We start from the raw sequence: 21,767 nt of genomic DNA on the forward strand, positions 1-21,767 counted from the left end.
ACACTAAGTTTTAATAACCTTTGAAAATGCAGTTATGTCTCACTTTGCATAATAGATGCTTATGGAATAGCCTTGAAACTCTAGGTGCTTGAAGGAGGGAAAGGACCAGAGTCTGGAGGAGGGCACCTGGCTTTGCTTCAGAGGCCCCTGCCTCCCTCAGGGTCCAGTTCCAGTTCTAGTCCTTTGGCCGATTACAGATTTCTGATGTGGGGAGGTCTGCTTGCTTGGAAAAAAGAGCACTTGCTTTAGGAGGTCTGGCTTGTCGTGAGAGGCGGTGAGTCGCGGAGAATCCCAGCCCGGCCCCGAGAGCGTCGCCTTCCTCCAGAGGGTCCCAAAGAATGAAACAGGCTCAGCTCCTAAGCCTGAGATTACACCGGGGCAGAGGGAGGGGAAGAGCTGGATAAACACACAGACTTTTCACAGGGCCTGTGTGAGGCGGGGCCCTGGGGAGGGGTCCTGGGGCCTTCCCTGAGTAATGAGGGGAGATTGAGGCTGGGATTCGGTTCCTCACCCACTTGTTCAAGGCATCGCTCAGCGAAGAATCATTCCCATTTTAGCCCCTTGCTTTCTTAGGTCCTGTGTTTGGCCCCTTTGCGATTCTCTGTGTGGAGCATGACAGCTGCTTTGTAGGAGCTTTCATCATGATAGTTTGCACTCCTGTGAAGGGCCAGACTCCCAAGTGACAGAGCCCAGAGGATGTGGTTCCCTAGACTGTTCACACTGGCGGGAAAGTTGGAGAGGCTGGGTGAGGTGGGGTTGTTGGGTGGGCATCTGGGCCATGTGATGCTCAGACAAAGGCTTGTGTGTGGCTGCTCCTCCCAAGTGCTGTGCTCTCATCTGAGGGGTGGGGACTGGTTGGCAGACATTGAGGTGACTGCTGGGGAAGAGGAAACTGTGGAACCAAGGCATTGTGAGTGGGTGGGTAGGGCATATTCTTCTGGGTGCCATGCTCTGGCCTCAGGGCATGTGGCCTCTTCTAAGCCCTACTCACCAGCAGGAAGGCCACTCCCAGTCCTTCAGAAGGCGTGGCTCTCCTTGGCCAGTCTGGTGTGGCTGAGCTGCTGGTGGGCTGAATTAGGTGGCTGGAGCAGGTGTACCTGGCAGAGCCTCAAAGAGCTGGCAGGAGAGGGCAGATTGATCTGGGCCATTGTGTGTGTGTGTGTGTGTGTGTGTGTGTGTGTGTGTGTGTGTGTGTGTGTGTGTGTGTAGAGAGAGACAAAGTGAGAGATGGACTTTAAGGAATTGGCTTGAGTGATTGTCAGGCTGGTGTGTTTGAAATCCATAGAGCCAACCTGCAGCAGGCTAGAGATTCGGGGAGCGTTGATGTTGCCTCTTGAGTCTGATGTTGGATTTTCTGTGCTGCTGTCTGGAAGCAGAATTCCTTGTTCTCTGGAAATCTGTCTTTGCTTTTAAGGCCTCAGCTGATTGGACAAAGTGCATCCACATTCTGGAGGGTCATCAGCTTTACTTAAAGTCAAGTGATTATAAATATTAATCACATTAGCATTTGGCCAAATAGCTGTCCACCATGTGCTCCCCAAGTTGACACGCAAATTAACTGTCCCCGCAATGCTCAGGGAATTTTGTCATCTGTTAAAGAAAGTCAGTAACTGTTTTCCCTTTGACAGAGAGTGGGAAGATGGGGGAGAGAAGTTTGTCCTTCTTTGTGGGGTTTATTCATTTTGGTATTTAGCTACTCCTTGAACTTTTGAGTCTTTTGTTGGCCTCCACTGCAGTGGCATTTGGGGGGTTGGCTTATCATGGAGCACTTCCTTCTAAAAAGGTTACTCTCACTGGTACCAGCCAGAGTCTCAGCCTCCTGGTTCTCAAAGGGGCCCATCTATGAGATGGAAGCACCTTAAGGATAGCCCCGTGGTGTCTAGTATCTTGGTGCTAAGCCTCACACATAATGGACATTAATTTTTCAAAAGCTTTCATGTCTTCCAAGCTCCAGGCATTGTACCAGGTATTAGAATAGCCATTGTTTACATGCTTATTGAATGAACCATTGCACATCACTTCACGTTATGATTTGTGTTTCCTCTTCCGTCAGTCAGAGGGGAATGATTTCAGACTAGTGTATGGTGGGGCAGAGACCCATGAGTCCTTTCTCCTTGGCTAGCACTCCTGGTTCTGAGATCACCTTTCTGCTTAAGCTCACACTGTTCTCCTCATTCCCACAACCTTCACTCCGGCCACGTAAACCAGCAGCCTTTTACAGATACCCTGAGAGTGTTCCCACTTTGACAGTGTTCCTTTCACATGAAGTGTCCTTTTTGCCAGTTCCTTCCAGTTTTACATATTCCGATCCATTATTCAATGGCCCCCACCCACCCTGTGTTCTGGAGCATCAAGGCCCCTCCCTACATCTCTCCTCCCAGACTCACCACTTGGGTGTCTCTCCTGGCCTCTGTGCTGAGAGCTGTGCTTATTCCACATTGTAAGTTGCATCCCTGCATGGTCCCTTGTGTAGGTGTGACTGAAGCAGAAACTGGGGCCTCTAGCAGCTCTTGCATGATGTTGGACTCAGGTGTTAGGAATCTTTTCAGCCAGTTCATTACTATTTTGAGCTGATCATCCAGTTCACGGATTACCTCGGACACTGCTTTTCTCCTTGTATTTGGAATGTGGTCAGAGGACAGATGATGGAATGAAGATCCTACATTTTTTTTTTTTTTTTTTTTTTTTGTCTTTTTGCCATTTCTTGGGCCACTCCCGCGGCATATGGAGGTTCCCAGGCTAGGGGTCGAATCGGAGCTGTAGCTGCCATCCTATGCCAGAGCCACAGCAACGCGGGATCCGAGCCGTGTCTGCGACCTACACCACAGATCCTTAACCCACTGAGCAAGGGCAGGGACCGAACCCGCAACCTCATGGTTCCTAGTCAGATTCGTTAACCACTGTGCCACGACGGAACTCCAAGATCCTACATTTTTTTACTGTTGATAAGAGAGTAGTTAACCCCCCCCCAAGAAAAAGCTTATTTGAAGGTTTAAAATAAATGGCCGCGAGACAGCTTGAAAATGATCTGTGACTTCTTTATCAGGAGGCCTCATTTCCATCAACACTCACAAATTAGTTAATGATGCTTTGCCCTGAGGGCCAGTGGCAGCAAGCTGAAACTTCAGTTTTCATATGACTCATGCTTAGCGGCCACTTGGGAACTCTCAGTCCAGGAAGATGAGAGGAGAGAGAAGGGGGACCATGTAATGGGCCCAGAGAAAAGGGAGTGGGCAGGAGCCTGGCTTCCTTTCTTTGCAGTTTGGGTCCAGCCTGGATATCAGCACTAAAAGGGAGGAACATGTTCTCACTGTGGGGAAGCACTGGCAGCCACGATGTTCTCCGGGCTATAATGATACAAGGACATCCTTACAAGCTCATTAGTTTTCTCGCCGTAGAGGCACTGGCACACTCAGATGCCAGACGACATTGTGTCAGAGCAACGGGCCCAGAATCCTAGCAACAATTTCAAATGTTGGAAACTCACTGAAAATGACTCTTTTCACGTTAGGAAGTTTTGTTGGCAGAGACGAAAGCAGATCTTGCCCTTTGCCAAAGCATAGGAAAACGTGTATATAATTTCCTTTTGGGTCAGCCCTTGCTCTTCCATCAGAACCTGTAGCTGATGCAGGAATATTTGCCCAAAGCAAATGACTGCCAAGAAAATAGAGTTCTGAGGAACGATGAAGTCTTATTTTGGGAATGTGTACTTTTTTCACAGCATCAACAGTTTGCTTTTGTTGTTGCCTTGTTTACTTTTGGTGGATATGCTTCTGGACCATTTAAGCCCAAATAGGACTCTATGTTGACTAATTCTTGAGAATTACCTACTGATGTGATTTATACTTCATGGGGGGCACAAGCAACATTTATTTATTAGTTTACTTATTTATTTATTCATTTATTTGTGTTTTTAGGGCCACACCCTTGGCATATGGAGGTTCCCAGGCCAGGGGTCTAATCAGAGCTGTAGCTGCCAGCCAACACCACAGCTCACGGCAACACCAGATCCTTAACCCACTGACAAGGCCAGGGATCGAACCCGCAACCTCATGGTTCCTAGTCGGATTCCTTAACCACTGAGCCACGACGGGAACTCCCAAGCAACATTTATTTTGTGATGAACAGTCTCACTTGAGTCTAAAGCATGACTCTTATTTCTTTTAGACTGAATAGGTTGGATTCCCCTCCTTCCAGGGGTTTTACATGTATGAACTCTTGTTTAATATTTGCTTTGAACTACCAATCTGAAAAAGTAAAAATTTATCAAACTGATCTTAATTGCAGTTGTTATGGTTTGTATTTGATGGAAATACATTTATTTAAATATTATAATATTGATAATATATATCTCAAGTAGCAGAAATGAAAAAAAATGCCCCTCCCTTTACTTTCCATTTTAATTTGAGCAATTTTTCTACTTTTTAAAAAATAATGCATTTTCAAGTTTTCTCTTGAGGGTATAGAAGAAGAAAGCCAACAATAATCTCATGGTTAAAATTGTGACTCTTCATTTTCAGTGTCTGTGAGCAATAAGTAGTTAAATATTGGTGAGGCATTGTATGGAATTTAAAAGAGTGATGAGGTTTTCTACGAGTTTGCTTATTTGGTTCAGACATAGATACATCTTCTGAAAGGTTTATATATTTTGTTTGCAGCATGGCCAAAGAATGCACTTGAAGGTTAATTTAGTTGTTAACTTTTACTTCTTTGGGTTTCTCTTTCCTGAGCAGAAGAGTATTGCCATCCACTTTATTTTTAATACAATACTTTTTATACAAGAACCGTGTAATGAATTGCATCTTAAATTTAGTTTCTGAAAGTTATTCTTAGCAAGGACTTTTGGCTTAATTTTGTTGGACAGTAAATATCTATAACCTTGTGCATGGCCATTTGTGACCTTACTGCCGCGGAAATTGAGTCTCGCTATAGCAGTTTATTCATTTCAGGTGTGCGATGACATCTTGTCTTAAAGCTGCTTTCAGATGTTCTATTTCCTTCACTCCAAATCATCCTTTTTTATATTATGCCTAACCTTATGCCACTTCAGATTTGTAAGTAGGCAGGGTACACGTTTCTAAAAATATGTCCTCTGGTTAATAATTTCATCTCTACGGAAATGGGGCAGAGGAGGAACATCTGAAGCAAAGAATGCATTTGCTTCATAAAACCAAAAACCTCAGTCCTTTAGAAGATTCCAGTGCCCAGAAGGCACTCCATGAATCTCTGTGGATTTGAGGTGGATGCACCACGTGCTAGATCCCCCCAGACTGTAGAAGTAAGACCCGTTCTTCATCAATGCCTTTCTCTCATCTTCCAGCCTCTGTCCTCTTTTTTCACGTTATCAGTTGATTTAGGCATTTGCACGTTTTCAGGAACCATTACTTATCCCCCACCCTGAGAATCCTATGAGCACTTCTGAGCCCGGGCCTCGTAAGGACTCCCCATTCTCATTTCCTTTTTCTACTTCGGCGTAGATGTGGCTTTGGGTGCAGGGGATAATATTTGTCATCATGAATGCAGCACTTGGGACTTACCATATTTATCAACACCCAGGAATGTGGCCCCAAATCGAGATACAAGTGCACACTTCTGGGCAGAGGGTTTTCAGGCACCTTGAACTGAAGAGTGAGTGTCAGCAGCAGAGCCTGGGGCACGATGGTTGGGCCTGCCTGGTTTAATTTAGCCTCTGGCCTCTGGCAGCTGAGTCCTGTCTTCCCCAGTTGCCTGTGAGCACCTTGGCACACAGAAGTGACTGCCTTTATTGACAGAGCTGGCTGTTCCTACTCCATCGCCAGACTCAAAGGAAAGAAGCTACTCAACAGCTGCACATTCTCTTAGAGAAAATTTAAAAATAAATAAATATAAAGAACAAAGCCATGGGTTTTAAAAAGTGAAATCCATTCTTCCTTATTTAATGGCAAAAATAGACTATCTTTAATCCATGAATGTATTTTTAGTTCTATATAGTTCACCATTTACCTACCATTAGTAGGCCTTTGTGTTGTTTTTCTGTAGCAGTAGCATTTTTTGATGTCTTTTAAGTATTTTGTATTAATTTCAAGATGATGTAAAGCATTTATTAAAGAACATTTTGACAAATCATCCCTCTGGCTCATCCCTCCCACACAGCTATTTTCACTCAGGTGAATTGCCTTCCAGGTGTACACGTGTCTCTCTAACAACAGAGCCTTGTGAAAGGATGCTTTTTGTTTTGTTCAGGGTTTGATTTGTCATGAGCCAGCCACAGTTTTTAACCTACATACTTGCCTTTGGATTTATAAAATGTTCAACCACGTTTAAAAGAGAGTCTGTGATTTGTGGCCCTGGTTCAAAGCAGAGCTAAGTGACGCTGTGAGAATCAAATAGTCCACGTGGGATGAGCACGTCAGCATCCGCACAACTGTGCTCTAACTACACGAGGTGGCCAGAATGGTCCACCACTGGCCGCTCATTTTATAACGCTTGTAAGGATGAAACTGACGATTTTAGTAGGGGTAGGGAAGTTCTTATTGTAAAGACCTTTTCTGCATTATCCAGAAAACGATTCCAAAACATTTATAAGATATCATTTGAGCAAATTCATATCCCTTAATTAATGTGGACCATATCTAAGGCTTCCATTGCATTTTGGAGTCACGTTTTCTTTGTCTTTTTTTGTCTTTTGTTGTTGTTGTTGTTGCTATTTCTTGGGCCGCTCCCGCGGCATATGGAGGTTCCTAGGCTAGGGGTTGAATCGGAGCTGTAGCCACCAGCCTATGCCAGAGCCACAGCAACGCAGGATCCGAGCCACATCTGCAACCTACACCACAGCTCACGGCAATGCCGGATCGTTAACCCACTGAGCAAGGGCAGGGACCGAACCCGCAACCTCATGGTTCCTAGTCGGATTCGTTAACCACTGCGCCACGACGGGAACTCCTGGAGTCACGTTTTCAATGGAATGATTTTCTACCTCATTGTGGGTCAGTAGCAAATTCCACTTTGTTCTGTATGTTGGGAAGACACGTTGTCAAAACGTGAAAGCTATTTATTATCAGCCATTTAGGAAATTGTTATTTACAACCAAGACTGGAAATAGGATAATTCTGCAGTTTCTGCCTAAAGCCACTTTATTATTTCTTTTCATACTTAAATGTGTGAAGGGTGTTTTGTTTCTAATAATAAGGCCCCATAGACAGATGTTGAGACTTGTTTTTAAAAGAAATGAGGAGTTTTGTAAACAGCTGATTTGTTTTTTAATATTATGATTATTTAAAGAAATAAAGGTATAATAATTCTAAGAATAAGAATAACTTACCACTAGATTTTCACTGACTCATTCTATTTCGTGTATTGATTTTGCTTGGTAGACATGCAGTTGGTTATAAAGTTCTGGAATTTGGGGAAAATAAGATATTAAAAATAAGTCATTTCCCTGGTTATTTGATTGTAAAGCTTTCTGTGTGTGCAGGAGTTGTTAGAATTTGCTGTCTCTTTGTGAATATTTTCAGGGTTTATCCCTTTGGGTAAATCTACTTGGCTTCTGATCTCCATAAATTAGAACATGAGAGTAATGATAATTCATCATTGACATGGAAAGTCAGAAAGAAGAGGATGTCACCAATAAGGGGTTTTGAAAAAGAAGGCTATGATTTAAGAATCAGACCTATCCCTAGAAATTTCAGGCATGGCATAAATAGATTACTTAAAAGAAGCTAAGATGGATTACTTTCATGAAGCAGAAGGTTCATTCCTGATTTTTTAACATAAAATTGTATCTTTTGCAAAGATAACTTTTCATGGAATTTCTTTACTTCTTCTCTTATGTAGAGCATGTTGTTTCTGTGTGTTTTAGTTATTGAAGCTCAGGAGTGCCTGGGAAGCCTTCTCGGGACAGGCTGGGGACAGTGGCTCCCTTCGGGTGCCTGTAGATTCTGGGTGTGTTCCTATATTCTAATCGCATACTTGTGAGTTGTTATTTCTGCCATCTCCATTCTATTGTAAGCTTATTTCTTTATTTTTATTTTTATTTTTTGGCTGTGCCTGTGGCAAGTGGAAAGTTCCCGGGCCAGGATGGAACCTGAGCCACAGTCGCAACCTGTGCCACAGCTGCCGTCACGCCAGACCATTAACCTGCTGTGCCACAAGGACACTTACTACTGTAATCCTTTTTAGTGCTTCCACAGTACCTGGTTCATAATGCTTTAATAATTATTTGTTAAATTGAACTAAATGAAAAACAAGATAGCAAGCATAAAAATATACTTAATGAGTATACTCTTTTGTTATTGTACACATTGCAATATTGAAGGGTAAACATAAGGGGGAGACTTTGGGCTTATTGCTCTAATCCAGTGTCACTTTTCATTTACTTCCTTAGGGAACTGAGTTGTAGAGATGTGTCTGTGCTTGATTTGCATACCCTGTGTACTTTGGTCTCCATGTCCGGAATGTGTGAAAGGGTTTAGGGTTATTGCCTCTGTCTTACCTGTGCTTGGGCAATGCCAAGAGGAATGGAAACAGCCACTCTGCAGTGCCCTGGAAGGCACTTTATCTTAACTTGCTCTGAGTAGGGAGCCCAGGTGGGCTGCATTCAGGTGGAAGTGAGGCAGGGGAGCCTGTTTGCCAGTTTCCAAGGGCAGCCACTGCAGGCTTTGCAGAAGAGACAGAGTTGGTCATCAACATTGAGGGACAGTACTCGGTACTCCTGGCAGCCCCTTGGAGAGATCCAGGAGGAGGAGAACAAAAAAATAACATGTTCCATGGAGTCATGACATCAGGAGTGGGACATGAGTTGGTGCAGCCTTGGAGATGTTGATAGAAGCAGTTACTGGAGCCAAGACAACAGGGGAATTCTTTTTTGGGGGGGCATGGGGGGCACACCCATGGCACGTGGACGTTCCTGGACCAGGGATCGAACTCACGCCGTTCTTAACCCACTGAGCCATCAGGCAACTCTAGACACAGGGAATTCTAACCTACAGGAGAGGGACCTTGTTTTAGCACGTGGATAGGCAGAGGAGCTCTAGGGAGAACCTAGCCATTTACCAAGCTGAGGAGTTTAATGACCCCACAAGTCAAAAGAGAAGTTATGAGAAATGGTGTTGAGCTACTCCTATCTTTGTCACTGCAGACAACTTTCCTAGGGTTCCTGAGCACTGGGTTTCTTTGTGGAAGGTAGAAGAGAATTGTATCTGCATCTGGGAGTAATTGTGGGCTTTGAAAGAGGTGTTCACATGACTGGCCAGCCCTGGGCCTGGGGTGTTGTGGCTGTCACTGTGTTAGTTCCTTCCTGGCCCTGCAGTTCTTCTTCTAGTGCGAATCACCCACAGATGGAAGGGCTTTGCCCCTCGCTTGCTTTAGCTCCTGTCTTGGACTTGGTAGAACTGTTTTCAAAGCTCTTAATGGAGGAAGAGCAAACAATAACCTAACAGTTGACTAAAAAAGGGTCACATGTCAGGGAAACTTGGTCTGGGGGCCCAAGCTGATGATGGGCCCCTCCGGTTACCAAGAGCCCTCATCATGTGTAACTCAGATATTTGACACACCTCTATGTGTTTAAGGTTTACGGTTCATCTGTATCTTTGCAACAACACTGGAGTGTCTATTTAGCATAGAAAGCTGTGTTTTCAAGGGGAATTGGAAGGAAGGAGTCTGACATTTATGGGGCTTCTGAGCGCCAGATTTGTTCCTTTAACCTCTGTTATTTCATTTGACTCACAGCAACCTTGTAGAATAAATTATTATCCTTGTGTAAGGGATGAAAAAGTCAAGGCCAAGGGAGAACGGGTCTAGTAGCCTAAAGTCACCAGCAACTAGCAGGCTGACCCAAAATTTGGAGCCAGGTCTGCAGGTGTTGATGCCAGCGCTCTTTATTCCCTTGCGTTTGCTGAAATGCAGAAAGGCTGCCTGGGGGAGAGGTTTCAGAGACAGGACAGCAGCCCCCCACCCCCACCGTGAGCGCTTGGGGGCAGCAGGGCTGTGTGCTAACCCAGGGCCTGGCCATGCTGGCCCATGAAGAGATTTAATTGAGTGAATGAAAGTCTCTAGTTAAGATACAGAACTAATTATTTCAGCAAGTGACAGGTTGTCAGCAATATGAAATTTGTCATCAGCGTTGTTGAATTACTGAAAAATGTGTGACATCTACTAACATAGGCTCCACTGAAGGGGCTAGACAGCAACTTAAAGATCTGTGTTTAGAATTGGACAATATGTGAAAAATGACACAAAATAAAATTCGAAAGATGTCAGCGGTTTTTCAGGTGGCTCAAGAGGCACATGCTGCCTCTGGCGAAAAGCAAACTAATAAGCCTAAAATACCTTTTTAAAAAGTAATGATATAAATTTTGATTCATGTATTATTCTCTATTTTTTTTCTCCAAAGTTGTTCAGAAGTTGCCATTATGGAGATTTGGAAAAGCACTATGTATTTACACGTAAAGGACAGTGCAGTCAGCTTTCAATTAGATGGAAAATTGAAAGTAAATCTAATAATTTAAGAAGTAAATACACTATGCCAGTTCTTGGCCAAATAAATGAAGCTATGGTCTGTATGTTTTGTAAGAATCTTGTAAAAGACTAGCTGAATGCTGATATTTTATTAGTAACCATAGAACCATGGATTCATCAAGCCTGGAATCTGATGGAAATTCCACTAGATTGAATAAATCATTTTGATAAAAATGGGGATTTTCCACCAAAGGTAAAAAGACGATGACTGTAGCCATAGAGTGTCTCTGGTGCATGGCTGTCCTGCTGTCGGTTGAATCACCTCAGTCCCCTCTCCCCCGTAGGCAGGGGCTTTAACAGGAGAGCTGGCAGGTGGGATGCTTTTTCCTTTGAATCCATTTGGTCAGAGGGTATTTAGAACTAGCAAAATCCAATCCTATCGCAGAAAAGGAGAAAAATATTTTACGTCTTTCCCAGAGAAAGTACCCTTCCAAGTAAGTGCCCTTAGTGCGAGTAGATTTTTCCTTAGAAGTTCACTTAACTTAATGAAGGTACACCAAGGATTCTGCCATTCCATAAACATTTATTGAGGCTGCCTGATTCCTTTTCTTGAGAGAAAGGGGATGCCTCTTGTGAAGAGGCCGCTGGGAAGTGGCTGCGGCCGAGATCACCCTGGGGACGGCAGCATCGGTAGTCAGGGGAACTTGACGCGTGCGACGTCTGTACCGCAGGCTGGAAGACCCCACTCTTTCCTGGAGCTGGTCTGTACTATGGTTCTGTAAATAGTGTAATTTTGTGGCCTTTAGGAACTAAAAATTATTTCTAAGTGCTTATCTTGACCGAGCAAGTTAATTTGGATCAACCAGGTGGAAGCCAGCTGTAAGTTGCACTTATTAAGCCTCTAAACTTTCAAATGTGCTTTTAGTAACCCTGAAGGGGAAAAAGTCATCAATTTCCACAAATTACCTGGTTGAAATATTAGTTTTAAATTCCTTTTCAAGGTTTGTTTGTGTCCTAGCGTACATCATGGCTTCTTACATAATATCAGACATAGGAGGTTACTTAAATCGCATTTGATGATTCTCTGTGGTCATTTATTATGGATATCTGATTAAGGCCATTTTTTTATGATTTTTATTTTTTTCATTGTAGTTGATTACAGTGTTCTGACAATGTCTGCTGTGCAGCAACGTGTGATTAGGGCCGTTTTTGATTTCTCCCTCCTCGCCTCTTCCCTGCCTCCCCACCTTTTTTTTTTCTTTTTCGGAGGGCAATTAACCTTGCTTTCTCTCTATGTATAGTGTAGCTTTGGGGGTGATATGAAGGTGAGTGAACATTGTGGGATTTTTTTTTTTTAGCAGTGATGTTCATTTGTAGATTTTTTAAAGTCTAAGATCCACAAAATGTATTCCAAAAAACTGACACTGGGCATGCTGGCCTTTATGAGTTGACAGCCCTTCTTTCCAGCCATTCATTCCTAAGTCCAGTGATGAAATTTTCCGAGTGTGTGCTTTGTGAAAAGCATCACACTAGAAACTTCCTGGGGAATTTGGATTTACAAATACAACAAGACCCTCCCCTGAAAGAGCTTGTCACCTAGACCTTAGCCCCGGAGCCCAGTGGTGCCTCGGCGCTGCAGCGTGCGAGGGTGGGATTGAGCTGTGCTCATGCTCGTGCTTCTTTTTTCACATCAGAGACCTGATGTGAAAAAAGAAGGCAAACAATTTTAATCTTTATATTGACTACTTGTTGAAATGATAGTATCTGGGGTTAAATACAATAAATTATTAAAGCTTATTACATGTTTCTTTTTTACATTTTTTAAGGTGGCTACCAGAAAAGTACACATGTGACTCTTAATACTTTTTTTGGATGCCACTAAGCTGGATGATGTCTCTTCCTCTTTCCAATGAGATCACTAAGGGAAAGTGTTGGTAATCCAGTGTTTTCCCCATAAGTACTCATGTTTGTAACCGCAATAGACAATAGCAATTGAAGTATAACAGATAGGAAATCACAGCATATATTTCTTATTAGCTCTTTAATGAGCCCATGATTATGTAAATATGTGGCAAGATAGCAGTTTTTCTTTCACTAGTATGATTTTTTTTTTAAAAAAAGGTAGTAGGTAGTAAACGTGAAACCAAACTTCCCAGCTGCTTAGAATAGAAGTAAAAGAGAGGAAGGGGTGGGGGAGGGGCGGGAGAGCCGTGTGTGTGTGTGTGTGTGTGTGTGTGTGTGTCTGTGTCTGTGTCTGTTTGTGTGTGTGTGTGTGTGTGATGGAGGCATGCAGTTCGGTGGAGGCCTGCAGTATGCAGCGATGTCCAGAAGGCCTGGGAGGGATCCAGGCAGAAAAGGAAGCGCTGACTGAACCCTCATAAATGTTCATTATAGGAGGGAATGCTGGTGATGCCGGTAGCAATAGTAGTGATAAGATCAAGTGCATGAACTACCTATGACATTTATTGAGGGCATTGAGAACTTTGGTGGGCCTGTCTGCACTGTCTGGTTACTACCCAGCAGCCCATCGAGGCTGCAGGCACCGTTGTCATGGTTCATGCTTCTGAGCTGCTAGCTGCACCGGAAGTGATGGTGAAGAAGCCAGCCCCCCCACGAGGTGCAGCCACATAGCCATGCTGTGGGCAGATACGTTGGGATCTTCGGCCAGCCCATTTCCCTTTTGTTAGAAGAGAATGGAGCATTTGTGAGCTCTCAAAGAGCTCTTTGAAGGAAGCCCTGTGTGATTTTTAACCATGTAAATGCATGTGTTTAATGTGGGGGTTCATTTCAGGTGAGCTCCTTTTGCACTGCCCAGTAATCCCAGTAAGGAAGATGTGAAGGTGATGGAAAAGTCTTCGTAAACTCGGCCTCCTTGGTGCTTTCACATTTATTATACCCATCGTGCCTTGCCAAGCCCTTTCAAGTAATTAAGGGCAAGCAATTACTTTCCTCGTTATATAAAATTAGTGGCGGAGGTTTCAAGAGGTTGCCTGACCTTTCCAAGGCCTCCCAGCCAGTCACTGGGGATGTGGGAGGATTTGGCAGAGGCTGGTGGATGGTCTGGCCCCGGCAGAGGGAGGGCCCTGGTTACGCCAGCCTCAGGACCTGGCTGTGCACTTAGCAGCTGTGACTTTGAGTGCCGAATCCCTCAAGGTCCCAACAGAAAAACAGGACTTTCCTTGAGAATTCAATCTAGGGGGTTCTTCTAGATGCACGAAGAACCGCAAGGCCAGGCAGGTGGATGAGGCTGCTCAGAAGGAGGCAAGTGCAGAAAACCATCAAACCATCCCTGCTGCAGGTGGAGGGACAGGGCGCAGCTTGGGGCGGAGCCCAGAGGCCATGGGGACTCAGAGGGATGCAGTCTCTGCTGGCCTTTCCCCTGCAGGGCGAGGAGAACCAGCTTTACCTCCTGCTCAGCCTCGTCCTTGGCCAGAGCCTTGTGGGTGTCACCCAGCAGCCACTCCACTGACTGGGGATCTAAGGAAGCCTGCCATGAGGACCATGTCTCTGACTACATGGAGAAGAGCAGGTTGGAAGAAAAACCTCGGAAATGGGATGATAGGTCCTGCCTCACAGAGTGGAGGCGTCAAAGAGATCATGTTGTAAAGTGCCATGCATAACAGCAGCTCGGCCAAGGTCAGCCCCCTCCCCTTGGTGGGCAGTCATTGTGAGTGGACCCAAAGCTCAGGTGCGCAGCAGGTGAGAGTGACTTAGATCCTGATGGGTTTCTCTGAGCATTGCACGCAGTCACAGTTTTTCTAGTCGCCAGCCTCAATGAACTCTCTTCAGTCCCTTCTCAGTTATTTCATAAAGAATGTCAATTCATAAAAACCTCCATTGCGTTATCTAACTCAAGGACACCTCCACTCTTGTCTAGGGGTGGTGGGCTACTAGGGCAGGCTGCTCAGAGGGGGCTGGGCTGGGCCATGTAGATTTTCCCACATTCCTAATCCTGTCTTATGTTGAAAAGCCCTTGGTCTCAAATTTTAATCTTATTAAATTAAAAACTGTTTTAGAGTCATGCTTTTAAAAGCACAACTAAATTACTTGAAAAACAAATTGACAATTAGAATAAACATAGTTCAGGTAAAACGCCAACTCTTTCCAGAGGACAAAATGGGATTCCTTTGTTGCCATTATAATTTCCAGCAAAACCAAGTGAATTTTACATCCTGTTTGGGTTGAGGGAGGAGGGGAGTTGTACAAACCAGGTTAAAAGGTAAAGTTTTTGCTGCTCTGATTTTTAGATGCACTTCTTCAATGCCATTAGCCACAGACTGAGTCATCAACCTTACAGTGGATTTCTGAACTTGGAGAGTTGGGTTTTGTGGTGACTACAGGATAGAGAGCCCTAGATTGTCTGCTGGTGACACATGTGACAGTGATGATGTCATGTGTATAATATATCATTTTGATTTAAAGTGAGAGTAACAATATGTGTACGTACATAATGAGGGGCATGATTTGATCCCTGAAGAGCTGAGTTATGGTCTGTTAAGAATAGCTGGACCATAGCTCAGCTCTGGTCAGTTGGAATAGCCCGGCCATCAGCTCTCTTGCCCTGCCTTGCACTTCACTTCCTTGCTCCTGCTCTGAGAACTCCTACCCCACCTCCGGTATCCCCTTCTAAGAACTGTTTCCCCTTCTTGAAGGCCTCCCTGTCGTTGCCTGCTCTCCCCAGCAATCACCCACACCTCCGTTGATCACATTCAGTAGATCATAACTCCCATTTGTGTGTCACTTCCCTGTCTATGGGCTGCATGGGCACTGCCGTGAGATTTGCAGAAAGGCCAGGTTTGTAGGAGGCATGAGTTGAGAACAGGGAATCTGAACTACAGTGTCCCAGGGCATGTGCTGAGCCCAGGCCTGTGCCCTCAGGGCTCTACCTCATGGGAGTCATGCATGGGAGAGCAGGGCTCTGCACAGCTGGTGACAGGTGGTCTCACTGTGCCCCCAGATTGAAGCAGCACTCCAGCTGGGCGCTGGCCAGGGACTCAGTGCTAGCCAGACAGGCTGGGGACTGGACTAAAGGTCCATCCTCACAGAGGGGAAGGGGGTGTAGCAGCCTTGAGAAGTCAATGAGAAACCATGTGGACTAGGCCATCTGTACCTACAGACACACATGATACCTGCCCACTGACTCAAGGCAGCAAGACTTAGCCAGATCTCACCACAGGTAGAGATGGGTTCCCGGCCTGGGTAGGATGGGCTCTCAGATGGGACAGGGTGAGGCCTGCAAGTGGGAAGTGTCCCGACAGACCAAACTGGCGGTCAGGATGCGAACACTCCCATAGCTGTGATTAGACTTTGGGTATATCTGAATCTCCAGTGCCTAAGTGTCCGCCACTTAGCAAGGACCTAACACATTATTCATAAGGTCACTTTCAGGTAGGTGATCATACGTTTGCCCACTTCAGTCTTTGTTGTGGTGATCTATTTATTAGTAATTTCCATTGCCGCCCAGAAGTGCCGCCCGCCTCCTTGTCAGATTCTTTTGTCGAAGTCTTTCTACTTTATTTCCCAGCTCTGTCCCTCTGGGATCTCCTCTATAAGAGCCTTAGTGACTCTGCAGGGCTGCACAACAGACTGAAGGGTCGCTCACCTTCAAAACTCTCCGAAACCAAAGCACTGTTTAGAAGTGGTAGTAGGTGTTGCACCCTAATTCCTGGAATAAGGACCACATCTTGCTTGGTAAGGGCTTTTGGTGATTCCTTTGCAAGTAGACCCAGATTAGTCTTTGTTTTCACTCCTGGATAACTTTAATGGTGTCAAATACAATATAAGTAAATGTGGCATTTTTAGCTTATATTATCATACCTTCATATAAAATCTAAGTGTGCCTTATAAATGCCTATATTTCATTTTCATATCAGTATCCTAAAGCATATTAATAAAAAGCCCTTTTAAGTTCAAATCTCAAAAATAAAGTCTATAGCATATACTTATAGGGTTGCCTGAGCTTCTTTGTTTTGTATTCTGTGCAAAAAGGGTGCAGAGACCCCTGTTAATAGTGTGTTTTGTGTTGTACCATTTAAAACATGAGTCAGGTTCAGGAAGCTGTATTTAGGATGAGTTTTGTACCTGCTGCACAGATTAATTGTGCATTTGGTATCTTGTCATGTCTGTAAGTTGGGACTTAACAGCAGTGGAGGCTAGAAATGATGACACAAGATTTCACTGAAGCAGTTAAATTGCTTTAGTCACTGGCAGCATAGGCCATTTGAAATGCATTAATGATGAGATTTTGCTGGGTTTTAAAACTGCTTTTCATTTCACTTTGATGAGCTAATTAATTTGAAAGGGACTCATGGTTTTTAAAGGGTATACGCTGATTCAGGAAAATGGCAGGACCAGACCTTCTGCCATCCAAATTGGCATTGCACTGTTTTCCAAACGCTCTAGATTAATCGCTTGAGTCTTATGGATTCCTGCCATGTAGACATTGGCATTTTTATTGATTTCTTAACCCAAGTATGGCTTTTAATATTTAAAAAAAAATGGGGCTTACTCTGGGCCTGATAGAGAGCCTGCACATATTTTTATTATAAGTCAGGTAGATGCAAAGTCCAGGAAGGCATGTCCACAACACTTCTGCAAATGTATGTGTTAGAAAATCTTTTATTTGCATATAACACCTCTATGTCGAAAAGTGGTGAGTTTGAAATTGACTAATTTTACAATGTTTCAATAATTAGAAAAATTTCAATAAAACTTTTTAAAGTTGTTGTAATTATTTCATGATGTATGTAAGTAAACTCATTATGTTGTACACTTTCTACAGGGCTGGATGTCAACTGTATCTCAGTAACTGGAAGAAAAAAGTTTAGATTGTTAACATTGTGTGCTATAACATTTTGAGATAATTGTAACTGTTTAAAAAGTTATTTTAAAAGCATTCAGTTTTTGGAGTTCCCCCCGTGACACAGTGGGTTAAGAATCCGACTGCAATGGGCTTGGATTGCTGTGGAGGTCTAGGTTCAATTTCCTGCCTGGGGCAGTGAGGTAAAGAATCTGCTCTCGCCGAAGCTTTGGTGTAAGTTGCAGCTGATGCCTGGGAATTTCCATATGTCTCCAGTGAGGCCCTAAAATTAAAAAAAGAAGTATTCAGGTCTCTTTCTGTTGTTTGAAATGGTGATCCTTTAAGTGATATATCATTCATTCACTGGGGGGGGGGGGTCAATAAATATTTAAACATTATATATTTTTTAGCTCAGTTTTCTTAGACTGTTAAGGCAGCAAGACTTACATGAATGCATTGTTGAGTCTTAAAGTTGTAGGACAAATGAGGCCGTTTTTATTTGTTGACCTTTTAGAACAGGTGGTGAGTTGTATTTGCACACACAGGAAAAGTGCCCTTGATTATCATCTTTGTACATACTGGTGCTTTTCTGTCCTTGGCTTGGGAGCATGCATTCCAGTGCTGCAGAGGTCTTCCCAGAGGTGCCAACTCCTCTCCCTTGGGGATTCGGCCTCCGTCTGCAGTGTTGCCTGCAGGCCCCGGGCCCAGCCTCCTCTTGCCCACCTCCCCTAAAATCCTGTCCCCAGGTCCCATGAGCTTCTTCAAACATGACAGGCTCTTTCCTTTGTACATGCTGTTGCTTCTGAATAAACTTCCCTTCCTTTTCATTTCCATCTAGATCCAGCTCACAGTCACTCCAAGGGGAAGGCTGATAAGGGTCCCATCTCCTGCTTTCCCAAGACTATTCCTTCAGAGGTGTGTTCCCTTATCCTGCGTCATTAATTTTCCCTTCTTTACTGGACAGATCCCTTCAGCATGGAAACCTATTCTAGCAGCTGCAATCTGAATAGAAAAAGAAATGCACACACTCTAACTACCAATTCCTTTCCCTGACTCTGCCTTCACAGGGTTAACTGCACTCACTGTTCCCATTCCTCAGCTCCCTTTCCACTCCACCCCAGGAGGCCTGTCTTTTTTTTTTTTACTACCCTGAAACTGCTCTTTCGAGGATCACCAAAGAACTCTGTGCTCCCAAATCTCTAACATACATCACTAACTTAGCATCACAGAATGCACTAAAAAGGGAATAAAGGAGTGAAAAGACATGAGACAGAGAGAAAAGAAAAAGCAAAGTGGCAGATGTGAATCCAGCTATAAAATGATAACATTAAATGTGAATGGATTAAATAATCCAAAGGCAGACTGTCAGACTGGATTTTTTTTTTTTTTTTTAAGATTCAACTATATGTTGTCCACACTTTTTATTCAAAGGTACAAATAGATTGAAAACGAAAGGATATATCATGCAAACAGCAACCATAAGAAAGCCGGAGAGGCTGTGCAAATATTAGGCATACTTCACTTTTCTGACCTTACCTCTCAGAGGCATCACTGACTATTCTTATGTAAACATTTTATTTCTTGGCTGCTCTAACACCACAATCTTCTGGAATCACTATTACATTTCTGACTCCTGCTTTCTTGCCTCTTCTGCTAGTGGCTCTTTCTCTACCCAACCTGTATATTGGAATGCACCAGATTAAATCCTAGGCCATCTTCTCTGCCTCTTCTCCTTCATTAGGTAATCTCTTGTGGCCACCAAAATGCTGTGGCTTCCAAATTTGTATCTGTACACTTGAACTCTCTCAAGATTTCTCCATTCATATATTTAACTACCTATTTGACATCTCCAATTGAGTATCTTAGGCATCTCAGATATACTGTGTTCAAAATAAAAGGACTGATTTCCCTCCCCAAAAAGCTATTTCTTAATCTTCCCCATCTAAATAAATGGCACCATTGTGCACCATTTATCAAGCCAGAAACTTGGCAGTTATCTTAGATTCCTCCCTTTCTCTCATGTGCTGGATCAATTCATCAGCAAATGTTGTCAGCTCTATCATTTAAATTAGCTCAAAGCCATCTAACTCTCTCCAGCTCTGTTGTCACCACCTTGGTCCCAGCTACCCTCATGCCAGCCACATCTGGGAAACTGTAGTTGTTTCCTAACTATCTGCCTGTCTCCACTCTTTATTCCGATCCACTCTTCAGTGGGCACTGTTCTAAAAGAGACCGTGATACTCTCCTTCAAGCAGTTGCCCTTAGAATTAAATCCAGGTGCCTTCCAATAAGATTGTACAGGATCTGGCCTCTGCATCTCCCTGTGGTCTCATCTCCTTCAGCCTCACCCAGCTGACTTCAACGCAGCCACTCTGGTCTTTTTTAGTGCTGGAGTGCTCAGGTCCACGTGAGCCTTAGGGTCTTGACACTTGTCATTCCTTCTTCCTGGAAGGCAGAGTGGAGTGAGTGGTAGAGGACAGATTCACCAGCAGTTAGTGTGTTGGAGGGACCTGTCCAGAAGCTCGTCGGGGTGAGGAGTAAGGGAAGGCATCAAGTCCCCACCCCAGCTGGAGCCAGCTCCAGGACATGGAGACTCGGGATCCATGGAGAAGACATGTAGGGATTTGGGGTTGAGGGTACAGCACAGGGGAGGCGCCTGCAAAGGCCTCTAGGCCTGTGAACATGGGACTCATGGTTTACAGTAGTGTTTGCCAAGTTGGGCAAGCCTGGAAGAAAATATTAGGACTTCAGTTTAATTTCGTGGATGTTTTCCAGCATACACAATCTGTTAGCAGCTACCCCATGCATTTAATGTATAAGTAAAGAAACCATCAAACCCATCTTAGAGGCATGGCCCATAATAAGAGCATGTGATCAGTAAATGAAAAGTACTTTGGTAAAGAAAAAGTAAGTTCTTTGAAATTGTTCTTGAGAAACTCCAAACAAAGGCCAGCAGCAGGCAGCTTCACTGGTGAGTTCTACCAAACATGTAAAAAAGAATTAACACCAATCCTCCTCAGATTCTTCCTTTGTGTTTCTGTGGTGCCAGTTGTAACATCTTCTCTTTCATTTGTAATTTTATTTATTTGAATCCTGCCTCTCTTTTGTTCTTGATGAGTCTAGGTAAAGCTTTGTGTATCTCTTAAAAACCAAAAAAACAAAACAAAACCCAAAAAAACCCCCTCAGCTCTTAGTTTCATTGATCTTCTTTCCTGTCTTTTTAGTATCTATTTCATTTATTTCCACTCTGATCGTTGTTATTTTCTTCCTTCAGCCAACTTTGGGCTTAGTTTGCTCTTTTTCCTTGAAAGATACAGTTAGGTTGTTTTATTGAGATCTTATTTCTTAATGGTAGCCGTTTATCACTGTGAGCATCCCTCTTAAAATGGCCCAAAATTTTGATATGCTGTGTTTCCATTTTAGTTTGTCTCAGGTATTTTTTAAAAATTTCTTCTTTGACCCTTTGGTTATTCAGTGGCATATTGTTTAATCTCCTCATATTTGAAAATTTCCAGTTTTCTTAAGTTGATTTTTAGTTTCATACCATTGTGGTCTGAAAAGAAACAAGGTATGATTTCACTCTTAAATTTATTAAGCCTTTTCTTTTTTTGCCCAGCATGTGATCTGTCTTGGAGGATGTGCACTTGAGAAGAATGTATATTCTGTTGCTTTTGGATGGAATGTTCTATACATATCTGTTAAGTCCCTCTGGTCCAACATGTCATTCAAGGACAGTGTTTCCATGTTGATTTTCTGTCTGGATGATCTAACCATTGGTGTATTAAAGTTGTCTACTATTATTGTATTGCTGTATATTTCTCTCTTCGGGAATGTCTATTACTTTATATATTTAGGTGCTCCAGTGTTGGGTGCATGCATATTTACAAGTGTCATATCCTCTTGTTGGATGGATCCCTTTATCAATTAGATAAAGATTCATCAAAAGGAGTTACCGTTCTGCTGCCTGAATTGGACCAGACAGAGGTTAGGAAATATAAAACATGGCCCTTTCCTTCAAAAAGCTTACTTTCTACTTGAGGAGATATGGCTAACCCACATAAAACACTTGGAGAACTGAGTAAGACTATAATTAGGCATTGAATTTTAGGGTAGAGACTGTAAATACTGTGCAAGTTTCGAGAAGAAACAGTATGGAGGGCTGGACTAGTGCAGACACACGAATGGCTTGGGACTTAAAAGAATATTTTGTAGAAAGCTGAATTCCCTTATCATATGAAACATTATCTTGTTTTTATTTTTCCTGATAATTACCCCCCCACACATATGCATTGATTTCATGTACAAGTAAACAATTGTTGTTTTTTGTTTTCTTTCTTTCTTTTTTTTTTTTTTTTGTCTTTTTGCCATTTTTAGGGCCGCTCCCGCGGCATATGGAGGTTCCCAGGCTAGGGGTCCAATCGGAGCCATAGCCACCGGCCTACGCCAGAGCCACAGCAACGCGGGATCTGAGCCACATCTGCGACCTACACCACAGCTCAGGGCAACGCTGGATCCTTAATGCACTGAGCAAGGC

General features: G+C 43.6%; 1 protein-coding gene across 4 annotated transcripts in view; it reads left to right on the forward strand.

The window, feature by feature from the left end:
* The window catches only part of PLCL2 (phospholipase C like 2), a 209,494-nt gene that overhangs the window by 91,120 nt on the left and 96,607 nt on the right, over positions 1-21,767 (forward strand). The gene's annotated exons all lie outside the window — the stretch shown is intronic.

This window comes from Sus scrofa, chromosome 13 (assembly GCF_054392235.1).
Source record: "Sus scrofa isolate SSC_HxYL_T2T_F1_AM1 chromosome 13, Sscrofa_HxYL_maternal_Yorkshire_Landrace_v2.0, whole genome shotgun sequence".
Lineage (NCBI taxonomy): Eukaryota > Metazoa > Chordata > Mammalia > Artiodactyla > Suidae > Sus > Sus scrofa.